Source organism: Aythya ferina, assembly GCF_964211825.1.
Source record: "Aythya ferina genome assembly, chromosome: 7".
NCBI classification, from domain to species: Eukaryota; Metazoa; Chordata; class Aves; order Anseriformes; family Anatidae; genus Aythya; species Aythya ferina.
In genome coordinates, this window is record NC_140302.1 from 11,299,987 (window position 1) to 11,317,126 (window position 17,140).

A 17,140-nucleotide genomic window follows, 5' to 3' on the forward strand; every position below is an offset into this window, starting at 1 on the left:
TGAAGAGATTCACTTCATATGGCTACAGACTATTTTTCAAGTAAACTGCTGATCCCTAAAATATACATTAGACAGTCAGACCTACAGTCTGGAGCAATTGATAAATAACTATCTGCATAAATCCATATACTATCTATCTATATATAGACCTAATCAGAACAGATAATAGGATAATTTTCCATTCATTGATATATATATAACGTAGACTGTAAAGCAAATATGCACTGTGTTATTGTATCAATGCTATGCATGATATCAGGAAAGCTAGATTCCATGCCTCTCTACTTCCCAATAAAAGCATGATTTTACAACTCATTAAGGAAGCAAAGGAAAGAAAGGTGAGAGCTATATTGGTACAGGTTAACACTATAAACTGATGCAAAGAAAAAAATATCTGTAAAGTTAGTGTACTTGATGGAATAACAGCTGGTAAAATAGTATATAGCATTTTTTCTGAGATTTACAGCAGACTAGTAAACTACAGAAGGGCAAAGGACTGAAAATGCAATTAAACTAGGCCATACATCAACAGTGGGTTTGTTTTCAGCAGCTTTGAAGTCTACTATGGTTTATGTAGAGAGCGTATGTGCATGGCTAAAATTGTCGGAGACATTAGAGGACCAGAACCCAGAGGAAAAAAAAACAACAGGAAAAATATGTCCATGCTCTTTCAACTAGTCAATAAAACACAGCAACTAAAATAACATTATTAAATGTTTTGATGTTATTAAAAATAGCATTAACATTGGGTGAATTAACAGCAAATAAAGTGAAACACCTCTAAAATGAAGGGGGGTGGGAGAGGAACTGATTTCTGTGTGGGAAACACAGGAAAACATCCTGGAAAAATCAGACAAAACCAGAACCTGAAGTCAGCTCAGGTTATTAAACTCTGACAATATTCCCCGACATCAACACTGTAAAGATGTTTACAGTTGGACTTGTACATCCATTTAAACCATTGCCTGCTCCATCTGTCCTTCCCTTGAGACCTCCACCTCTCCTCTCACTCCCTAAATTCAGATCAAATTATCTTACTCAGATGAGATCAAAAGACCTCATCCGCCTCCTGTCCTAGAAGACGTATATTCTTGAAAGAATAAAAACATTTGTAGAACAGAAAGCTACTAGCTCTGCAGAGTGACTAAACTGGAGTCATTTTAACCATTTAGGGAAACCTTGGGAAAATTAGCTAAACTGCTTAACACAAGAATAAATTCAACAACAACAACAAGAAAAGCACAGAACTCACAATAGATTAAAGTCTTTTCTAAATTTTTTATGCAGTCTTCAAGTGTCCTGCAAACAAAAGATTCAATTTCTTCAGTAATTCTCCTAGACAAAAGCTGATTAAGAGTTAGTGTTACCCTTATGTAATTTATGATATATTAAATTAATAAAAGTTCAATGTTCATAAAAAAATATCTTTTTATTTGAAGTTATTTGTTTTAGAGCAGTCTTCTCAGTGGCACAAGAAAATATCACATCACTGGGGAATCCATATTCCCCAGTAATGAAACATCACTCCAGAAGATAACATCTTCGTACCTGCAGTATTTGCAGTGAGATCTATAACACTTCAATGGTTTACGTTCACTTTCAGAAACTTCTTTCTGTTTTCATGAAAGACATCTTTCATATGAAAGATCAGGCTTGAAGAATTCAATAGAGTTAAAGCACAAGCAGTATGCAGCCATCTGAAGCCAAAACTCCAGTGACACTTTTTCTTACAGTTAAGATAGAACATATGCATCCCAAAGCAGAGATGTACAGCAAACCATACACACAACTAAAAAGGAATTTAAATGTCTGTTCACACAACTGATATCCCCTCATCAGCATCATAGACATGTCCATTGCTCCACATTTGCCATCTACAGCTAGAGTGTATTCCTCATATGTTTTGAGTAATATAAAAATCTATAAGCATGTATACTAAAATTAGTTCATGGTCTAAACAATCCAATTTTGTTCAGTGCCACATAGGAAACAGTTTTCTATAAACTTTTTTTTTTTTTTAATCTGAGCAACATCTGCAGCTCCCATTTTACCCTACTGTCATCTTCCTTAGCCCTCTTAATTTATTTTAGTGTCATACTACATTGTAAAACACAAGAAGGGGTCATTCAAAAATATTTATTGGTTTATTAAGCTACTGTACTTAAACTACCTACTGTATCAAGTTTATAGAAATCCAATCCACAGTTAATAGCATTTTATATTGCACCCCAATATGATTATACAGATCACCCTTGGAAGATGTTGCAGAGACCATAATGAGATCATCTGTGGGGAAAACTTATACCTACCCTTTATGTTACATATTAAGTAGTGGAATGGCAAGAGAGTGATAATTTGTTTCAGTTTATTTTCTTTTAACATACCCAGACTAGAAAAGACACTGGAGAGACATTGCTGTCATGGTATCAGAAATATTTTATGAAGTCCTCAAGAGTTATAATACTGCCTCTATAGAGAAACAAGACAGGTAAAAGTAAGAAAGAAACGACTAGGACATGACCAAAACAACTAGGACAAGAATAGCATTACTGTAAATATAAAAATTCCTAAACAGAAAATGTCGTAATTGTTCATATATCCAATTTTTAAAAGGAACATTATAATGATTTATATTTATAGAGAGCTGTAATAACTTTCACTCTAAGGCCTAATTTACCTTTAGCTCAGTTACTGTAGCAATCTTGGGACTCGATAATTGGATACTGTGCTGTAAGGAAAAAAAAAAAAAAAATGTAGGATCCACAGGAACCCACTGAGGCATCAAGATTCCTTAAATGGCCTTGAAAAATACTGTATCAGTAGACTTCTTTAAAACTAAGGCCAAAAGGGTTTTTAGCAGCATTTTTTTGATAGCAGGTCTTATCTGGTAGGCCTTGCTTTGAGTGACAATTTAGATTAAAGACCTCTTGAGTACCCTCCCAACCTGAATTATTCTGTGATTACATATAAATGGTTCCTGAACATATTTGTTGATAAATGTGAAGTCAGATAATATTTAAGTAAGGCTGAGTACAGCACTACACAGAAACAAACTACACTACAATCTGGATTGTATCACAAGGTAAACCAGCTTGCTGTCAGAACAAAACAACAACAAAAAGCCTACATGAGGTCATGAGCTACATGACCTCAGAGAAAGACAGAAAGAGTTTACCTCAAAAACAGATCAGTGCTCATTCAAACCTGTGACAGACAATATGCACATTTTTGCCTACCCTATCAGCTTCCAGATTTTAGGAGATCCGTTAGGATTTTGCCGAGCATACACCTGTGTTTCAGGGGCACAATCTAAAAGATCATGCACTTACCAGAAGAATGCACATCTACCCTCACCAAGTCAGTGAACATAAGGAAGTGTAGAAAGATAAAACTGCATGGCTTAGCTACATAATTGACAGTAGTTAGCTCAGGCACAAGCACAACATTTAGAGTAAACATTATAGCTTTTTGATCTTTCATTAAGCTATTACTGTGAACTAGCACATGGTGGATGCATTTGTTTTTAAAGATGGTTTAAGACAATTAGGACTGCCTCTTAAGCCAAAACTATCCTGAAATTAGGAACCAGAAGGTGGGTAACAGGGGTATTATTAACGAAAAATATGCACAATCAGTCAAGCAAATAAGAAAATATTGCATGCTGTTTCTTCAATTCAGTTCCCATAAGCTCTGAAAAAGCCCGTGATTCCAAGTTTTTAAAAATTCCTGTTAGGACACCAAAGGGTGGCATTGTGTCTTTTGCATATTACCAGGGTGCCATCACATCTGAAGCTGTTTTCAATGGCTGTAGGCCTCAAAGCAGCATGCTACTATGCCAGAACTATGAACAAAGTGAACATTTTTTTTTGTTTGTTTGTTTGTTTTTAAAAAAAAAGTAGCAGAGTAGCAACTCAAGCTGTGCAACACTTTGCTAAGGAACTTCAGCCTCCAGCAGCCACAGCCAAACCAACCCCTCTTCTACCTCATGTCCTTTTTCCCTTCAAGTAGTAATTAATCCTATATGTAATGGAGGCTCATTTTAACAACACCAATATGCCAAGACCTTAATACAAGCAATTGGCCAGATCTTCTGCATAACTCCATTGACTGGTAATGATTTACAACAGATGAGAATCTGTCTTCAAAAAGTCTATTACTAATTAACTTAGGAAGAGCTGGCTGCTTGCAGTATTTAATATAATTCTTGAACGTTCCTAGGTGTGCATCTGAATTTAAATGAAACTTGTACCGATAGATGGATATTGACATTCTCATGAATACCAAATGAGTTCATTAGCACTTGCCCTGCAATAGTGAATACCTTCTGCATTTATAATTGAGCGGCCTTCAAATGAAGCTGCTGGCCACATTTCCGTGGCTAAACAAGTGAGTACATTTTATTAAATTTCACTTTTTTCCACCTTCTCCATTTTCTGTGCTTGATATGGAATTTGAAAACTAGAGGGGAGAAGGGCAGGATAAAGGAATTAGTGGAGCAAAGAGGCAACAAAGTCATGTGATACATGCTTGCTTACTGCACTGACATTTTAAGAAAATTAAGAAGAGCAAAGAACATTTGGGCTCATGATTCAAGTCTGTCAAGGGTCTATCAAGAAAGAAGAATGTTAGATGGTTAGATGTATGCACCAGTCTTTACTCATGCAGCACTATCTTTTTAGACTCTGGCAACATACCTAAGCTCTTCTCTGCTTACTATCTCATACCACCCCCTCTCACAGCATCCTTTAATCGTGCTTGGGAAGCTGCCTGACATCAATTGCTCACACATATAGTTTTGCCTTAGCTTAAAATGGGTCATAGCCACATCATCTTCAATACTGCTTTTAACATTTATACTGCTTGCAAAATAGCAATATGAAAAAATGAAAAGTAAGATGGAGGCTGAAGGGAAAACACAGAACAACAGCAACAAAGACCGTTTTCTCTTAACTAAACATGAATGTATCTGAAAGAATAAATTAGCTATTTGGATAGACCAGAGAGTTGGGACAGTGAAGGACAAAGACATGCCTGCAGTATTTTAAGGTAATTGGACCTTGAATGTGAACTTTAGCAGTGAGAGCAGTACGAGTAAAAAGGAATGTAGAGATACGGGAGAATGTTCTTTATTCTTCTCAGGTCAACACCACTTTATTAAAAAGAATGAAAATAAGCAGTATGTAAAAGCACTAAAGGATCAAATAAGCCTAAATTCCTATTGATGGTTGCATTTTCTGATGTCAAATAAAGACTAAACCTTGACTGAAAATTCTTCAGTAATGACATTGACTCAGAGTCCTTGTATGAAAAATGCCAGGAATTCAAAAAGGTGCAATTGTTTTTGTGACAAACTTCAATTACATCTTTTTCCCTTTAACGAAAGTCTCAATATGTTTAAGGTCTACTGATATCAACCTGAGTGGGACACCATTCTATAAACAATTTAAAAAAATCTTGAATGTAGCAGGCTGACATGCACAAACAGATCATGGCAGCATAGACACAACTAGAAATTATTTACTTATGTAGGTAGAAACATAATAAAGATTCCCTCATGCTTGCAGGACTGATAGAGTTCTTTATCTTGAAAGAGCAAAGATCTGCTTGGACAATAAACAAAGAGATTGAGCCTACCCCCACAGGGGTTAATCCATTAGAATACATACTCTTTGGAATTAGCTGCAGATTCAAAATTTGGTGTTCACTGCTATGTGATCCCTATTGTGATCCCTGTAACACCTTCCCATTATTCAAAATGTTTGTTTTGTTTTTCACTCCTTTACATAAATGTCATTTTTGAAGTCATTTGGAGGATACAGTAACATAAGGGTGGGTAAAGTGTAAGAGATTAACTCCAGTTCTGTAACAGAAGAGAAAGAATTTATGAAAACAGTTTCCTTAGTACACGATACCATTTCCAGACTATTGTTAAATTACAACAGTACTTAGATGAGTATAAGAATGAGTAGACCTCTTTCATCCTAGTCTCTCTTTTTTCTTTTTGCAATAGGAAATGTCACTAAAAATTACAAAATAATGAAAAAAAATAAATTTAAAATCCAGATACTTTAAATGATCAATTCAGTTTATATATTAATTATTTGTTATTCAGTTTATATTTCCAATACAAACAATCAGATATTAAAGAAAAGCCATTGTTGCTTAAAGGGAAAAAACTTACAAGTTCTGTCACATGAATGTTTCAGAAACATAAAAACCATAAACCTCACATTACTACTTTTTTATTGTTAGCTTCTTTCCTATTACCTATTCCTATTACCTTCTTCATTTTATTTTACATAAGTAAGGAGATTTATGTATGAACATTAATACAAGTTGCAAAAACTTAGGAAAAAATATCTAAGTCTATAAGATTTTAAATGTGAACATTTATTCTTTTTTCCTTCCTTCAGGTTTTCAGTAAAATAAAATTACTAAATTACATGTGCAAATTTTAACTCAAAGTGATAGCACAACTTTTACTTTCTTTTAGTGGAGGCTACTCTAGCATTATTTACAGTCTTCAAAAGAGATTGTTTTTCTCTATTAAGGCCAACAGATTTCACGTTAAGCATTGGGAAGCAGAAAACAGGTTACTATTGAAAGCTGGGCGATCAAAGGGTAAATCTTGTACCACTCCAGTATTTTCAAAAAATCCAAAAATACAGAGGCCTCATGGGAAGATAAGTTCCTGCTCAAATACTTGGCCACAGCCTCTCATTGTACAGGGGAACACTGAGATAAGATAGGAATATATGCTGCAAGCCCTGCTCTTTTCCTCTTGACTAAGGATCAGCTAAATGTTTGATTCTAATGTCAGAAATTAGGGTTGCTCAGGATGAGTGCTAATTATTGCCAAGTTTGGCTCCCAGGGATGGAGAACCACAGCTCTATCTTGTCCATTCACTTAACTCTAGTGATGAGAAACAGTCTTATGCAGGGCAAAATCTGCCTCATGTGTTGGCAGCGTATAAACAAACACCCATCTGAACCAACTGAGAGCCACTTGCTCAAAACAGCTGCTAGCTGAGGGGAGAAGTATTTGGGGGAAGAAAAGATAATATTTCCATGCTGAAAGACACACCACTTTTAGGAGGATGGTTCTAACAGAAAAACAGCCTGGATGCTAACTGATTTGTGTATGATTCATACACTTCAAGCAGTCCGGCATAAACACAGTGATTAAGGAATGTCTGCATAATGCTTCCATTCATAAGTTTTTGTAATTTTTTTTTTTTTGTATTTGCTTTTGTGGTTTTTGGTTGTTTTTTTTTTTTTTTTTTTTTTTTTTCCTTTGCAGAAGAAAATTTCTCTGTTAAGAATTATTCTACTCTTTCATGTTCAGTACCACCAAACTAAATTTTCTCTATTTTGGATTCTCAATACAGAGTCTAACTCAGCAGCAGCATTGACGCAGCCCCATTTTAAGTTTTTCTTAGTTGAAGTGAATTTTCATAAGACTAAAGAAGATAATTCTTTATGTCTAAACTGGCTTTCCTGAAGCCCTGGTTCATCTTAATTTTGCTTTTAATACTCCTAATGCTGTCAGGCCTAAATGTCAAAAGACAAATTCTCATAAAGACATAGCTATATTGCAATGTGACCCCAAAAATGAAAGATAAAAGAAAATACTATACATTTTATTATATCTTCTTTAGATATTTGCTTCTAAGATCAAGCAAAGATATTTGAACTGTACCCTCTTCCACACCCAGCTTCCCCCCTTCAATAAATGAGAGGTTCTGTGAGATTTTAGTGTCAAATCTTTGTGAATTGCATTGTTTCTTGTGAAAGTATTATTCCATTTAAATGTAGACTTCAGTGTTCCCAATTTATGGCAAGAAACGAGATTACCATGTTAGGATCACTTAGCAGCTGAGTCGTCATACTTGCACTACACTAGGATCAGATTCAGAGTAGACACCTCGACTGTATCTGTCCCCGAACACAGAAAGGCTGAGATCTGGTGTAAAGCTACACACACCAGGTTAGCCAGCATTAGACTGACTGACACTTTAATTCTCACACAATTGAAGTTGTGTATATGCTGCATTTGGCTGAAAGCAGAATCCAGAATCCAGAGCACTTCACAGCATCAAACCATAAATCAGAAAAGCTGGAACTTCAGTCCATGGTTTGCCTTACATTCATACTTCATGGACTGGAGAAGAAGGTGCTGGGACAATGGAGGAGGGGAGCAGCAGTTTCCCATGATGCAGCTTAGATAACTACCAATCTGCTGATTGAGAGAAGCCAATCATAGGTGTTTGTTAGAGGAATGTGTGCAGAGATCTTTAACTTTTGGACCCTGAATCGAAGCTGGTCTCCCTTATGCTGCAATCTAGGCAATACGAAGATGCCACAAACGCAGTCTTAACTCACCTAAAAACAGACATCAACCTCTGATCGTATGAACATCACCACTGATTACATGGGCTACCTGGGGGGACTCAGGCATGCATGCACCTCTGTTGTGATACTCATTCAGATTAATCCCACACAAATGATATACATGCAGTTTACAGTCTTCATGGATTTGCTTTTTCTACATCTCCTTTACTGTCAACCAGTTCATTCACTCCTTCAGCAGAAACAGCAGATTAACTGCAACAGCTAAGGAAATGAGTAATCTGCTCTCTGTGGTGGAAAGCCATGCTCCTTTTACACTGATCTTCTCTTCCCATCCTCATACAAATCTTTCTAAAATCATCTCTCAAAGGTATGGAAAGCATAACGGAAAGCAACAACTTCTGCAGTGCATAGGACTCTAAAATACAGTATATATTTTAGACTATCCAACCAGATATTTCTTTAAAAATGACTACAAAAGCAAGAGAAATTTAATTAACAAAAAAGATAAAAGCGACAAATGCAAAAAGACATGAACTAGACAAATGGATTATTATTTTTATTTATTGTCCATATAATTAAATATCAGTTATCTCTTTAAAAACAAGCCTGTTGCTTACTGGCTTCATTAAAGATATGTAATAAGGAAAATGATGCAGAACAAAAGAAATCAGCATATTGAAGTGTAGCTAATACACACTTGCTGGCAAGACTGAAAGGTTTTCAAGGTAGAGCTGTCAATAGTCTTGCAAGCAGCCAAAATGCCTTCAGATGGCTTTCAGACTCAAGAAAGAACATCCACACTCCTCAAAATCCAGGAAAAATTAGACAGTCAATGCACTGTGTGCAGGTATTGAAAAAAAAGAAAATCACCTGCAAGCACAGGGCTTTGTATTTGCTGGTCTAATGACACCAGCCATTCAGTAAGAGCAGGAGATTTTCTGAGCTTTAAAAAAGTCTCCAAGCTATTTATACACCTTCCCTGGTCACCACTTTCACTTACAAGGTGTGACTCCATTGCTGCAGGCGGCCATTTTATAATCTCTCCCTTATACATACTTGCTCATCCCTAATACCACCAGTAAATAAGGATGCAACAGAGGCACGAGAGCACTGTGACATGTGTTTCCTTGCTGCTCTGTCCCATTTCATTGTATGTTTTCTCTTCCTGCTTTTTTTGGTCCATGTCTGTATCATGGTAACAATAGACTTGAGTTGACTCAACCGTTGTGCTTGATTCAGCTCACATTTAAACTTCATACTTATGCCACCTTCTATGAAAGGTATTTAATTTTTCCATCATCCTTCATGATGAATAATGGGTATTTCTTATCTTGAAAAGTTTTCATTTGCATTCAAACTTGCAGCTTAGGCTCATCAATAATACTAATATACACTTACATAACACATTTCATCTGAAGAATATAAAGCATTTTATAATTGCCAAATGATTAAGTTTTACAACATCTCCCAAAGGTAAAAAGTATTTCATTTACAGAGAGCCTGGTCTCCATTACAAAATGTTAGCATGTCCACATACTGTTTGTTGTGAGCAACTTCAGGCACTTACAGCTTAACAGCAAACTAGACAGCTGAGTTTCTGTATAAATATATACATATTGTTCAGCACCACATTAGAAAAAAAAAATCAGTATATTGAGGTATCACTGATCAGTTTGTTCTGACAATGACATTGCATTTACCACAACTGTTTTCAGCCATGTTCACACCCAGAGTATTTGTTAGCATGCTCTGGGGCTAACAGAAGGGTAAAGTGATGTAAATGCTGAGTCAAGGAAGAATCAGCAATAGAATTTTCTTGTCACTAGACTCCCTCTTCTCACTCCCCCTTTTAAAGTTCATGCTTCAGAATTAAAACCAGCTTGTTCTGAGTTAGGTGGCCACTAGTTTATTATCTAGACTTGCTTTCTTCATCTGTAATGATCACTTTGAGGTTTTATAAATCAGCGGGGAGAAAAAATAATTTAAAAAAATAAATTACATATATATCACATCACCAATTTTTCTTTCCATTTCCAAGGCTTTAAGTATACTGTGCATCCAGTCCTTGGGGTATATAACTCTTGACAGAAGTTTCTCAGAGCACATTGTCTTTCCCCTGGAAGTGGAAGGGAACAAGAAGGAAAGAAGCAGGAAAATTCTCCATGTTTACACTAGAAAAAAATCTAGAGCCAGACATTAGCACTACTCACTGAGGGACTCCCCAGAAAAGGGGAAAGCTTCAGTGCAACTGCTTATTTCAGTAAAAAGGAAAGAAAAGCAACCAGCAAAACCCCAATGAAAGCAGCCTCAGCAGCTCCTCTGCCAGGCCTCATACCCTGAGCATGAGGCCCATCATGAGCCCCATCAGGGCTGAGGACAGAAGGGGCTGCAGCACAGCTCCTGCGGCCAGTGGCCTTCCCAGCCTCTTGCTGCTCCAGGGCTTCAACTCCTACAAACAGAGCTGGCCTGGCACAGGGTGTGGAGGGGATGGAGAGCATCAGCAAGTGATGGAAGCTCGACATGGCACTATGAAGCAAAATCCTAGATCATTTTCTCAAAATCTGTACCTGATAAAGATTAAAAGCAAAAGGAGTGATATAACTGGGAATGGATAGCCTGCCTTTCCAGAAGTGACTGCAAGAGCTGTTTACTTCCATTTCACCAATAACATTGTCCATAATATTAATTTTACCCTGCATGCAATACTAACTTCCCTGTCCTCCTTTTTTATTTTTTGTACAGGACAGATGTCTCCTATGGAGACATATTTCCAAAGGAGCCACAGGCAAACACCATAATACTTAAGAATAAACATTTAAGATTTGGTAATGGTCTCTGTCATTAGGTTCTGTTCTTCCTTCCTGTAGTACCTCATTTAAGTAAATGACTAAGATATTTTTGATTCTATTTTTCCTGGACAATTGTTGAGTTAAGTAGGTAAACACTTACTTGTGCAACATACAATTAAACTGTTTCCTACCCGTCTGTGAAATAGCAAGTGTTTTCTGTACATTTTCATGTCAAAATGAATCTATGGCAGCCATAGCAACCTGAAACCAAAGATATAATTGCAAGACCTAGAAATATCACAAAGAGCCAGACACACAAAAGTGCTCCTAATGACAGCTAATGCAAATAATTTCTAAGTTGGCATTCAAACACCTTGGCTAGGATTACTTTAAAAATCACTGAATCCTGCTTTTTTTCTTTCTTTTTTCTTCCTTTTTTTTTTCCTCCTCCTTTTTCCCTTTACGCCTTCTGAATGTCAGAGCTTTGGAATGCCATGTTTCACTTGAAACATGTCATTTCACACTGGGAGAGGGATATTTGTCATAGCTATGCATAAAAGATGTCTCTTTTCTATGGTAATTTATGAAAGAGATTAAGCCCATGTTAACTTTGCTGTGTAATCACTTGATAGTGCTTTCCCACACTACTGTAGTAATGAAATGCAAGTGCACAACAACAGGAAAGCAGTTTTTACACTGTTACCATCCCTGCAGGAACATAATTACTTGTTGCCATAATAAGCAATTCTTGTAATATCAGACTTAACAGACATGATGCCCATATTTTGCTGGCCTATTTAGATCATTGATTTAGTTTATTGACAAACAGCAACTCTCGCTCTCAAGGTTGTTTTGCACCTCACCATCCCCTTGCAAAAGGCTGTCAGTGATCCTTTTTCCATTGGTGAGCTCACATGGACTTCTAACAATCGTCACTGAGGTAAAGGAATGGGATGTTGGCAAGGCTGTACCCTGAGAATATTATATCCAGAGTATATCCTAAAATGACATTCAAACAAATACAGAAGAGGTAGAGAGAACACATGCTGTTTACAGAGGGATACTTCATAAAGAATAGCTAAGGATTTCTTTAGGTGTTATTATATAGCATTACCCAGACTAGGTGCCCATTATTAAAGTATGTACACCTCAATAAGTTGCCCTTTATTAAAACTGTTATCACTCTATACCTCTGAGAAACAGTCCTAAATATTTCATCCAGTCTCAAATACATACATACAATGTTAAAAGCAACTGCAGTGGTATGAATATTAGGTGTTAAGTGATAAAACAGCTATGATTACAGACTAAACCCTATGTCATGCCTGGACAGTAAACAAAACAAAAATGTGAGGATTTCACAATTTAATGGTCATTTGACATAACATTTAAATGGCCTACTGTTGTATCAAGAGAGTCACAAAGATGCCACAACAGAAAAGTGAGGGGAGAGGCTGAAAGATGACCACCACACAGCCTTTGCTTTCTACAGCAGGCATCACACCCACTACAGGGCAGTGGAGCTGGTGGTAAGTGAAGCAACCAGAGCCTTGTAAGAAAACAGAGGAAAAGAGCAGAGAAGCTGACTGAAACAAGGAAATCAGCATAATTAAGCCTAAAGGGACAGTTGCTTTGTTATGCTTTCAGAGACTGCCCTCAGAGAATATTATGTTACATACTTGCCACAGAAAACTTTGAACAAGAGAAAGGGAACAGTTTACATTTGCTGAATATCTTGTGTTGTTTGCAGTCTCTTGGTTAAAAATTCATAAATCCTTCACATTCAAAATTCTCAAGCAGTCCTATTTTCAACACACTTTATATTCAGTTGGCCTTATTCTTAAAAACAACCAGTAAATTTCATTCTACAACCTATCCTGCACTAAGGGGGTTTGCAAGCAAAACAGCTCCCAGAATCCTGGGTTACCATCATTTACAATTCAAAATGAAAATGTTCTGCCAAAATTAGCTAGCTGTTAATTATATTTCAGCAAATGGGGCTCCAGAGGGTGTGGAGAAAGAAAGAAAATGCGTGAAGATAATTATTTGCATCCTTAATTATTTATGTAATGCCACAGACATGCATAGGAAAAAAAAAAAAAAAAAAAAAAAAAAAAAAAAAAGAGAAAAAAAACACAGAGAAGTGCAAAGATTGTCCTATGCCCTGAGGAGTTATAGTCTCCAGATTTTAAGTGCAAACAACTGCAGCATTTCACAGCATCTTGTGACTGTAGTGGAAACTGCAGCTGAAAGTCAGTGAACTACCAAGAGATAATTATTGTTATTGTAAGAAAATCTAAATTTGTTTGAAAAAACCTTTGGAGAAAAGCCAATGATTTTCAGGGACTTAAATCAAGCTTGACTCAACAATTTTTTTTTTTTTTTTTTTAAACAAAAAATTTTTTTGTTTTAAAAACAAACCCCCCCTTTTAAAACAAAACACCAACACATTCAGTTTTGGTGACTTTTAAATGAAGCCTTTAGAATTTTCAGCTTGAACCAAAGGGTTCATTTACAAACTGACCTGAATTGCTGGATGTTAATTCACACTAAAACAATGGATGTGGAGAGAGAAAAAAAAAAAAAAAAAAAAAAAAAGAAAAAAAGTTGATGTTAAGGGACAGGTTTTGTTTAGCCACACACACATACTATTCTCAAGATTTTCCATGATTTTCCAGTTCAGCCACTCAGCTGAGGAATCCATTAATCATCCATCTCTACTAATAAATTATTCTATGAGAATTTAGTGACTGAAGTGTTCTTCTTTATTGCTAACAAGATTCTTGTGGCACCTCTTCTGTCACCTATAGTGAATTGAAATAGCTTTACTCCCCTTTGAACCAGAATAATATATTATTCTTGATTTGGTAATTCAGTGACTAAGTCATCTAACCAAATGTTCCTTGGGAAGGTAAAGATGGTGATAAAATTTTAGAAATTTTAATACATAGACTTCAAATGAGGTTATTATTTTATTTATTTATTTTTTAAACTAATTTAAAGATAGCATTGTTCATTTTATAGAAAGGAAAACTGCAGTTACATGACTTTTCTAAGACTTAATAGTACATTCCTGGTGAAAGCACAGAGGGAAAAAAGAAAGTCCACCATCCTGAAATAGAGCTTGTTGTTATGTTTGTTGTCCAAATAACATTAAAAAAAAAAAAAAAAAAAAAAAAAAAAAAGTATTGCATTTAATGTAGTCTAAATATTAAGAATCACTGCTTTTTTTTTTTTTCCTGTGTAGCCATTTTTCACATATGCAGGTAATATTGATACAACAAATCCAAAATACATGTTATGGTCAGCTGACCATGACATTTCCTGTGCGTATTTACTCTGATAATCGATATTAAACTTTTTCACATGGAAAAACAGCACTGTCAGTATTGTTTGCAGATGCACTGTTGGAAACTACTACACAAGCATTTCTACCAGGATACATCAGTCTCTTGGTAATTGCAGGTTGCATGCCGTAGCTATTGTGGCTGTAGGACTTCGCCCCTAACAGCAGTCTGCTTGATCCTGCACAGGGGGTTGGTTTAGAGCACTGCAGGGTGCAAGAATGGAAGGAAGCTGCTGAGGCTGGTGCTAGCTATATGCATCAGGAGGCCTGTTCCCAAACACCAGCAGTCACACCTCTCGTACACCATGCTATTCACACTGCTTCACCATTCTTTCACACAGGTTCTGTTCAAGGGACCTGGATGGAATAACCAGGTAAAGAACATAGGAGACTGATGGCACCATCCAGTATTTCCTATGGACAGACTCTGTGCAGTCTCTGATATTTGCTGACTGGCTCCTTTCACAAGTCCGCCAGCCCATCCTCTCTCTCTGCAGTGCTCTCTCTCTGCCTGCCTTCAGTTATCAAATTTAATCCCTACTTTTGCCTTTTCAGTAATAATGGTGTTTCCTTTCCCTAATAGCCACATCATTTTATACAGCAGACTCCTTTCTGTTTCCAGTCATCACCTCCACAAACACCAATGCCATAACTAAAAAAGAAAACAATGAGGAAATGCATCTAAAACAGGATGAAGTATGGATATGGCACTGAAAGCCAGAGTACATCACAAGATTAATTTCAAATCTCCAATGATGAGAGATAATCTGCATAAAGAATATTCATAATATAGTTTGTATCTGCTTCTCATGAGTTCTCCTTCATAACTGCCTACCTTTATAATTCTTGAAGAGCAAATAAATAGCACCTTACCCTGCAGATGTCCAACTCTTGTCAAAATCAAAGGTTATTTAGTCCTTTAGCACATTGCAGCTCTTAGCAGCCCTCAAACAGTCTCCTTTAAACAATGCCTAATAGTGTTAGTGATTCACTCCGGTACTAAAACATGAGATGAACTACTTTAAAGCTTGCACAAGGTAGAAGGAAAATCAGAAACCGCTAGCTTATTGTTACATCATAATAAAATCTTCATCCTTTTTTCAAGTTTCTCATTAGTCTGCAAATTACCAAAATTTGGTTTCCTATTTCAGAGAATTCAGTGGTTTCTACTGATATATGTATAAAATTGCTACACACACAGGTGTGTGTGTATATATATGCACACACAGAGATGTATATATAGATACACATGCACATACTACTTTATATCTATATAAACACACAGGCATACACTGCTTTTTATAGTGCTGTTTGACATTGTTCTCTCCCTAAAAGAAGGGCTAGATGAAGTAAAGTGAACGTGAAATTCCATGAAGAGATGCAAGGTTTGGTCTGCTTGGAGCCTCTGAAAGCCATAGAGCCAAAGTTAGAAGACACATTAATGAGCTCAGCACCATGCTAAGGTGGTTATATGACTTCTTATCAAATGAAGATTATGTTTGCAGCAGAAAGCCAGGAGACATGTAAGACCATCTTAATGCCACTCTGCCATTCAATCATTCACTCCTATGCGTTCAGAATTGTCTATTTCTTAAAACAGTTGTTTGCAGAACAGTCTGTCAGAATACAGAGATTTTAAATTCCTGGTCTGTCATTTCCTAGTGGGTTAGGGTAAGCGTCTGTTATTTGATATGTACTGGCTAGCTTTAATTGTATTCCAGGACAACACTGTAGATTGTGAATTCCTCATGTTGGAAGCAGCATACATTAGGTTATGGGATGGGGTTTTGGATTTTGTGTGTGTGTGTAAGTCTATGTCCCCATCAATTAGCATTTCTTGCAGTGCTTCTCAGAGCCAGTCTTGAACAGTTGGTGGTTTATGACCTACACAGTTTCTTCTGGTGTATTTCTTATACATGCCAATAGAAGGCATAGAAATATGATTAGCTCTCTAAATAAAATCTCCTGAGTGATATAAAATATATTGTAATTACTGCAACAAACTACAAAAGACAGTAAATCACCTAACAATTTCAAATTTAAAAATAATTTTTGAAAGGCTAATTTATAATCAAACTGGTGGCTACAGGCCCTCTTCAGTAGTATAGTAATATAAAATATTTAAAAGAGTTTGATATCAAGAATTAAAAAATTTGGTAGCAATCCAAAACGCTTCTTTCAAACATTATATTTTCCAACTGTATTCACTGCATACAGCACATATTGTCAAGTTATTGAGTTAAACAGTACCTAATTTTGCAGGAATTAAAAAGTATCTTTTTAAACCGATACCGTGTATAGCAAGACAGCTTCATCTATAGAGGAATTCATACCACCTTGCATGAATCCTTCTGCAGAGAATTTTGCACATATAGCTATCCATAGAAGGTATTCTCATGTGGCCCAGTGACATACGGAAGACACGTTTAATGAGAGTCTGCTTGCCTGTATTTATAACACCCAATACATATTGCATACCAGTATATTGCATATGTCTGATGGAGGCTTGTTGATACAGACAGCATGCAGGTCCTTCAAGACACAGCTTGCCTCTTTAAATAAATGAAGCAAACTGTAAGTCGTCTGTTTGAGAAAGGTTTTATTTTATCCTGAATAAAAATTCATATAAATATTTTAGTAGCCCTAAGATTGT